The sequence below is a fragment of the Cornus florida genome, unplaced genomic scaffold, assembly GCF_030987335.1.
Source record: "Cornus florida cultivar Cherokee Brave unplaced genomic scaffold, ASM3098733v1 CherokeeBrave_3.0.0_Hap2_Chr04, whole genome shotgun sequence".
NCBI classification, from domain to species: domain Eukaryota; kingdom Viridiplantae; phylum Streptophyta; class Magnoliopsida; order Cornales; family Cornaceae; genus Cornus; species Cornus florida.
The window spans coordinates 48078405-48086237 of record NW_026775574.1 but is presented as its reverse complement, the minus strand read 5'-3'; the positions used below and the strand labels follow the sequence as shown (position 1 = coordinate 48086237).

Sequence of the window (7833 nt, the reverse complement as noted above, 5' to 3'; positions counted from 1 at the left end):
GTTCTTTGCATATTGTTAAGGCATGGGAGTATGGGAACATTGTATGTGGAGGAAGTTTGTTGATTATTGATTTGTTGTGAAGGTGAAGTGTTTGTCATTATTTCTTGTTGTGTTGCATTGCGCATGCATGGTCGTAGATCATTGAGACCCACTCTTGTTCTTTTAAATTTTCATCTTGAATCCATTGTTCAAAACCCTAGGGGAAGAGGAAGTTCTAGTCAATCCATTTCATCAATGGAAGTTAACAATGAGGACCATGTGGAGGACCTTGGTTACATAGACCAACAAGGTATCCTCCACCCCAATGTGCATCATGATAACATGCAAGTTCCATTAGGCATGCCAAGGCCATTTGTTCATCCACCACAACAACAAGGCCAAGTTCCATTGGGAATGCCAAGGCCAATCTATGCTCCACCACCTCCCATCATTCAAGGCAACCAAGGTGCCCATGTTGCACCTCCAATTGCTAATCCTCCCCTTGCTTTAAGAGATCACTATGTGCCTAATGAATATAATGCACCCACATGTATTCAATTGCCACCATTTAGAGCACATCACTATGAAATCAAACCATAAACCATTCAAATGCTTCCTAATTATCATAGACTTCCAAGTGAAGAACCTTACAAGCATTTAGATGAGTTTCTTGAAGTATGTTCCACCGTAAAATACACGGACATGCCGGAAGAGGTCTTAAGGCTTAAACTATTTCCATTCACCCTTAAAGATAAGGCAAAATATTGGTTTAACAATCTTAGGCCTTTTTCAATAACTTCTTGGGCGGAAATGCAACAAGAGTTCTTGAAGAAGTACTATCCAGTTTCTAAGACCAATGCCATGAAAACCTCAATTCTAGAATTTTCACATGGGGATGGGGAAACATTTCATGAGGCATGGGAATGCTTTAATGAATTACTTAGGAAGTGTCCACATCATGACATGCCCAAATGGCAATTAGTTCAATATTTCTCTAAGAGCTTATCGGACAATTACAAAGTCACAGTTGATGCTTCCATGGGTGGCTCTTACATTGATAAGCATGAGGATAACGTGTGGCGTCTTTATAAGAGCATGAGTGAAAATTCTTTGCATCGAACTTTATCTTCCAAAAATGGTAGAAATTCTAGTGGTAGGAAGAGTGTTGGCTTACATCAAGTCGACCGCTCCAATGAAATTGCCGCCGAAATGAAATAATTATCTCAAAGGTTTGATCAATTTTTTATCAACCAAAATTTGGCGAATCAAGTATCTTCTTTCCCTAACCATTCTCATCATGCATCTAATGAGATATGTATGACTTGTTCAAGTGTTTTACATTCTACTTCCAATTGTCCCCATGGACATGTGCGAGGTGAGCATCATGAACAAGTAAATGCAACATTTGTGAATCAAGGGAACAATCCTTATGGCAATCACTACAATCCTAGTTGGAGGAATCACCCGAATTTCTCTTGGAAAAGCCAAGGGGAGGGCTCAAACCCTTCCCAAGATGGTTTTCAAGGAAAGTACATTCCACCTCCACTACAAGGCCAAGGTTCCTAAGGTTTTATATCATCATACCAATCACAAGGAAACCAATTCTCTAATTCTCATTTTCCTAATCAACCATCATATTCCTAAGGAAATGTTAGAAGTCCCACTTTTGAAGAGAAAGTTTTGACCGCTTTGGGCCCTTTAGAGGCAAACACATAATTACTTTATTCTCACTCTCAATCCATTGCAAAGCTAGAAACCCAAGTAGGGCAAATAGCTAGTACTTTGAATGCAAGAGAGAAGGGAAAAATGCCTTTGAATGCCCCACAAAAGCAACAATGTGTTGTGGAGACTCATTCCTCATCGGAAGATCACACAATAGAGTATGTCAATGTGGTGACTACCTTGAGAAGTGGAAAGGTTGTGGACAACCAAGTGGGTATGTCCAATAAAGAGAGTGAACCAGTGCAACCACAAGTTGACACCCGTCCCATTTCATATCATATTCCTCCTTCATTGCATGTGCATGACCATATAAATGAGAATGTATTGAAAAGTGATTTGAAAAGAAAGATGTGCAAAATGATTTGAAAACTTATTGTGTTGAAGAGACTTCAAAGAAAAATTCTGAAAAGGTTTTTGAGCCAAAAACTCCATTTCCGGATGCTTTAAAAGGATTTATTTCAAATGACAAGCAAAAGGCCAAAATAAAAGAAATTATGGATGTGTTTAGGCAAGTGAAAGTCAATCTTCCACTTTTGGATGTAATTAAGCAAATTCCGGCTTATGCCAAATTCTTGAAAGACTTGTGTACCCAAAAGAGGAAGAACAAAAGCCAAACACCTAGAAAAGTGGTCTTAACCGAACAAGTAAGTTCAATTTTGCAGCATAACACTCTCCCCAAGTTTAAGGACCCCGGTTCACCCACCACTTCATGCATCATTGATGATCATATCATTAATCGGACTCTTCTTGACCTAGGAGCTAGTGTTAACCTTCTTCCATATTCGGTATATGTCAAATTAGGCTTAGGAGACTTGAAACCGATGTCGGTAGTTTTGTAACTTGCCGACCAATCAATCAAAAAGCCTAGGGGTATCATTGAGGACGTATTGATTAAAATTGATAAATTCTTCTTTCCCGTTGATTTCGTTGTCATTGACACGGAACCGGTTCCAAATCCTAAGAGCCAAATTCTCGTTATCCTTGGTCATCTTTTCTTGGCAACCACGAATGCCAACATTAATTGTAGGATGGGGATAATGAAAATCTCATTTGGCCACATGAAGGTAAAGTTGAATATTTTTAATCCAACCCCCAAATCATTTGACAAGCATGAAGAGATTAATATTGTAAAGAAATGTTATGACCTCAAAAGTGAAGGAATTAAATTTTTGTGTGAGACCAAAGTTTCAAAAATTCTATCTTTAACCTTGAAACCAAAGAAATTGTTTCCAAGTCTTGTTTTGAAAGGGCATGGAAGCCCAAAGATTGTATTGACCAAGGACCAAAAACTTCTTTTGAGCTTAATTCAACAAGTTTTCTAGGGAACCATTTGTTTGGTGGAGTTAAAGCACTTATCACCCCGTCAAGGAGGGGATGCACTATAAGATTTTTTATCCGGGCTAAAAAAGCCCAACGTCTTGCTAGAGACGTTAAAGACTAGCAAGACATTTCGTAGGGTGTCAAAACCCTATTTCTCCTTCATTTTTATCTTCAATTTCATTTCTTGCGAAGTCTAGATACTTGTTTTTGGTTCATATGCATTGCTAGGAACAGTGATTAGGATTGCATAAACTTTCATGTTGGAATTGAGCATTTTGCATAAATTCGATCGATCTCTAAAGAGGATTCGATCGATCGAATTTCTACCCGCATCCAACACTTAGAAAATTTTTTGACCTGCATCCAATCACCTCTCTGTTAGATTGATCAAATTTGTTCACAGATCGATCAGAAGTAGTTAGATCGATCCAAACTTTAAGTTAGATCGATCTTCAGTTCCAACACTTAGAAAATTTTTGAACCCAAAAACCTGCATATTTTTACCTCTCTGTCAGATCGATTGAACATTTTATTCAGATCGATCTCTGTTCTTCATCTCACTATCTTTGACTTTGTTTTGACTTTCAATATTTTCCATTTTTAATTTTTTTTTTTAAATTCTATTTTTTAAAAAAAAATTAAAAAAAAATTTCAAAAATTTCAAAAAAAAATTCAAAGGAGAGATCATTTCAGTTCGATCGATCTAAGGTCTCAGTTCGATCGATCGAACTGGTTTGGGGAAGTTTTTAAAAAATAGAATCGAGGGTTTGTAGATCGATTCCAAAGATCGATCTATCCCTTTCAAAGCCCTAACCTTCTCATCGCTGCTGCACCCATCCACTCTCCCATCTCCGGCGAGACCTCCGGCGAGCATCTAGAGCGTCGTTTCTCTCTCTCTCCTCTGGGATTTCGTGTTTCACCCCTTTCGATTCTCCACTTCTCTCTCTCAGTTTTTAGGTGAGATCTGAATCCCCCTTTGTGATTCAAGCATCCATTTGATACATACATTCTTTAAATGTTAGATCCAAGTTATTTTGATGATGAAAATCTCCATTTATGAAGCTTCGACTCACTTTGTATATATATGTATATATGTGTATATATATTTTGTTAGATTTTTTATTTTCGATTTGATTTTGGGAGTATGGGCCTTATTAAGTGATTAGGATTGATGCTATGTTGTGTTGATGGGCTCACGACCATGTTCGTGAAGGCCCTGTGCCATCCACGTCACAGATCTGTGACTGTCCACATTCTTTGCAGAGTTCGATCGGTCGAACATATTTCTCAGATCAATCTTCGATCTCAAAATTTTCTGTGATCGATCGAACTTCACAGATTTCATATACACATTCCATGCATCGTATCTTGTGTTCATGTTATCTCATTTATGCCTAATACCTGTGATTTTCCACATTGGATGCATTTCATACTGATACTGCTTAGCATACTTCACATCCTGTCACTTGTATAGATTTATGTTTTTATCTGTTTTGTCTATCCTACTTGACATGCATGCTTTTATTTTATGCTTTAAATTTCTTATTCTGGCACTGACTTCCATTGTAAGTTTTTCTTTTTCTTTTGAAGGTTATGACTCGATACAAGACTATTGCCAAAAGGCAACATGGCCCATAGAAATGAGTCAGGCCTAGGATAGAGGAGCTAGCAGAGCCCTCACATGTTCAGGAGGAGCCAGCAGAGCCCACACCATCACCATCTCCACCAGCTCAGCCAGTTCAGGAGCTCGACCGACCATTATATAGATACTCACGCCTTGCAGTGGCTCACGAGTCAATCTTCGACACAGATTTCTTTTCCCGATCGGTGCTTACCCGATCCGCATATGACGATATACTACGGAGGGGCCTTACAGCCATTCTTGCCCCTGTCACGTACCCTGTGTACCCGAGGCTAGTATGGTTGTTCTTCCAGAACCTCTGGCCTGCCCTGCGTAACACGGCGGAGCTGAGGACCTCCATTGATGGCCATCTAATTTCTATCACTGTGGACACATTATCCAGATCATGCCATTGTCCACATGACTGCCCTCCAAAGCTACAGGAGACATATCCCAGGCTATACCGGCCTTCATATGCAGATACGGCCGTTTTCCTTACAGGACATTATGCCGATGGCGAGACCTTCGCCACCCGTACCTATTTGCCAGATGACTTGTGGTTCTTTGACTCAGTCTTGTTCCGCAACGTCTTCATGGCCGTCCATAAGATTCAGCGGAGAGGCGACTACTTGACAGCTCTGTACGCTTTCTATACAGGGCATTGGTTGTCTATCCCTGCGCTCATCTGGAGTGTGATGAGGAAGCTCTATGATGATCACATTAGCAAGGAATGGCCTAAAAGGGCTAATTTTCTCCCATTTGGCCACCTCATCACCCAAATCTTGCTAGACCAGCGCTATCATTTCCATCCACAGGAGCACCCTGAGAGAGGATCCTCTTCCTTCGAGAAGAAGGATTAGGATAAAAGCTATAAGGCTCTTATCAAGAGTCTTCAGGATGATGTGCCACAGGTGACAGAGGACCTTGAGGCCGAGGCAGCAGAAGCAGCAGACCCGGCAGCAGATGATATACTAGTCGATCTGGCTGCCATACACATGGACATTGATTTGGAGCAACCTGCTGAGGACCCAGAGCAGTACTCTCCAGTTCGATCGCCCGTTCACGATGAGGAGCAGGCTCAGGATCATTCTTCTGATCCAGCCATACCTGAGGCTCCTGCTCAGACACCCGGTTTTGGAGAGCGACTCCAGGCTTTGGAGGATGCTATAGTATCTATCCGCACCTACACGATCTCTCTCCGAGATGATGTTGTCTCCATTAGAGCTGACATTACTTCCCTTCGTACGGATGTCATGACCGTATTCAAAGATCTATCCAGAGACATCCGCGGAGCGCGACTTGCCCATCCTACCTCTTCTTCCTGATCTCTCTATCCCTTTCCTCCTGTTATTTTATATATCTGTGATCTTCGCATACTTTTAATACTGTTATATTATTCTTACAGCTGTGTCTGTCGACTTTGATACTAGATGTACTATACATTATTTTTTATTTCTATATGCTTTCTTTATGGATGTCTTATTTTCATATTCTTATATCTATTTGTTTGACTCCATCAGGTGCATCCCAGTGACATCAGTGAGAGAGAGAGTACTTCCCGATTTTCAGGACCACCCTTTTACTTCTTTCTATTTTTAGTTGCTATCCCATTTACACTTGCATGTCCACTGTGCACTGTTATTATCCATTTTGTTATCTGATGAGTTTATCCAAGTGCCAAATTTCAGGACCACCGTTCATCCCAAGTTTGGGGGGCCTATGCCACCTACTTTGGATACTTCTGCCCCAGCCATTCTTTGCCTTAGTTGCACTGGTATACTCTTTCCTTTTGTTCTTTTTGCATATTGAGGACACTGTGCCATTTAAGTTTGGAGGTAATGGTGTTTTACAGTGTTTGTTTTTAAATTCAAAATTTTGAGCATGACTTATGTATTTGAGAGATTTTATATGATTGGTCCACGACTAGCTATGATTTTGATCTTTTGAAGACTATATTGCTTAAAATTTAAAAATTGTTTGACTTGAGAGTCCAATACTCCTTGTATGCCTTGTGGATGCCATTTAGGAGTAAATTTTTCGAAAGATTGATATCTTGCTTTCACTTGTGGTCCACATCATCCTGATTTTGTGATTGTTTTGAGATTCACTCTAGTATTCTACACTAGCACAGGCGCATGCTAGCATTCATTTATGGGGTACATGCTTTCTTGATTAATTGAATTGGCTATATCCCAATTGGGCTAGTGGTGCATTGAAAGCTTTCATTCTTGATAAAGGTGTATAACAACCCCTTTTCACTAAGTAGCCAGGATTCAAGCCTCATCAAGCACTGAACGTCTCGCGCCAAAAGGTGGAGGGCCCAAACTCTAGGTTAATAATTGGTATTAAAAAAAAAAAAAAAAAAAAAAACAATAAAAAGTGAGGACTTCTCGCAAAAGGTGAGAAGTGGGAAATGATTAGATGGAGCTTATTTTGATTTGTAGCCAAGTTGATTTGAGTTTGTAAGTCCTTAGGGGTGTTTCAACACCTAGTGCCCTAAGGCCGTCTGGTTTGGGAGTCATTGACCTAACGCTCGACCTCATGAATCACTAGAAAGCTTAATAGATCAACACATTGCACCATGCTTCCATCTTTGATCCTGAGGAATAAAAAAAAAATTAAAAAAAAAAAATGATGATTGAAAAGAATACTTGCTTTGATTTGTATGATCATTTTCTTGATGTGTGGAGGACCATACTTGCTTGCTTGATGTTGAAATTTTGGGAGATTGCTTGGAAATGTTTGAAAAATTGAATACTTGAAGTAGTTTTCTGCCAATACTTGTTTGCAATATTGGTGTTTCTTTAGAAAGAATGATCTTAATGTTTGTGGGTTTCATTTCTGCAAACCCTCACGAGACTTCACTCGTCCACTAGGGGTAACCTAGGGATTTAAAAGGCTTGTTGCATGTGCTAAGTGTAATCGTGTTCCCTACGAAAGTGGCGTTATCCATTTATTGCTTACTAGTTTATACTTATATAGTTGTTCATTTCATTCCTTTACCTTCTAGTTCATTACTAAAGACTAGCAATATTTAAGTTTGGGGGTGTGATGAGTGCTGAAAAGTGCGCATTTAAACCCCTTAAGCTTAGGTTTTCTTGAACATTTATCTATCTTATTTTCCCGCTTTATATTGATTTTGTGTTATTTCCATTTTTAGGTACTTATCCATAAAAATAAGCTAACTCAGC

The 7833-nt window shown here is 39.6% G+C and overlaps 1 pseudogene; it reads right to left on the bottom strand.

Moving 5' to 3' along the window:
• Positions 1-845: 845 nt before the first annotated feature.
• On the bottom strand, positions 846-944 carry LOC132305777 (small nucleolar RNA R71; annotated as a pseudogene).
• Between the last annotated feature and the right edge of the window lie 6889 nt (positions 945-7833).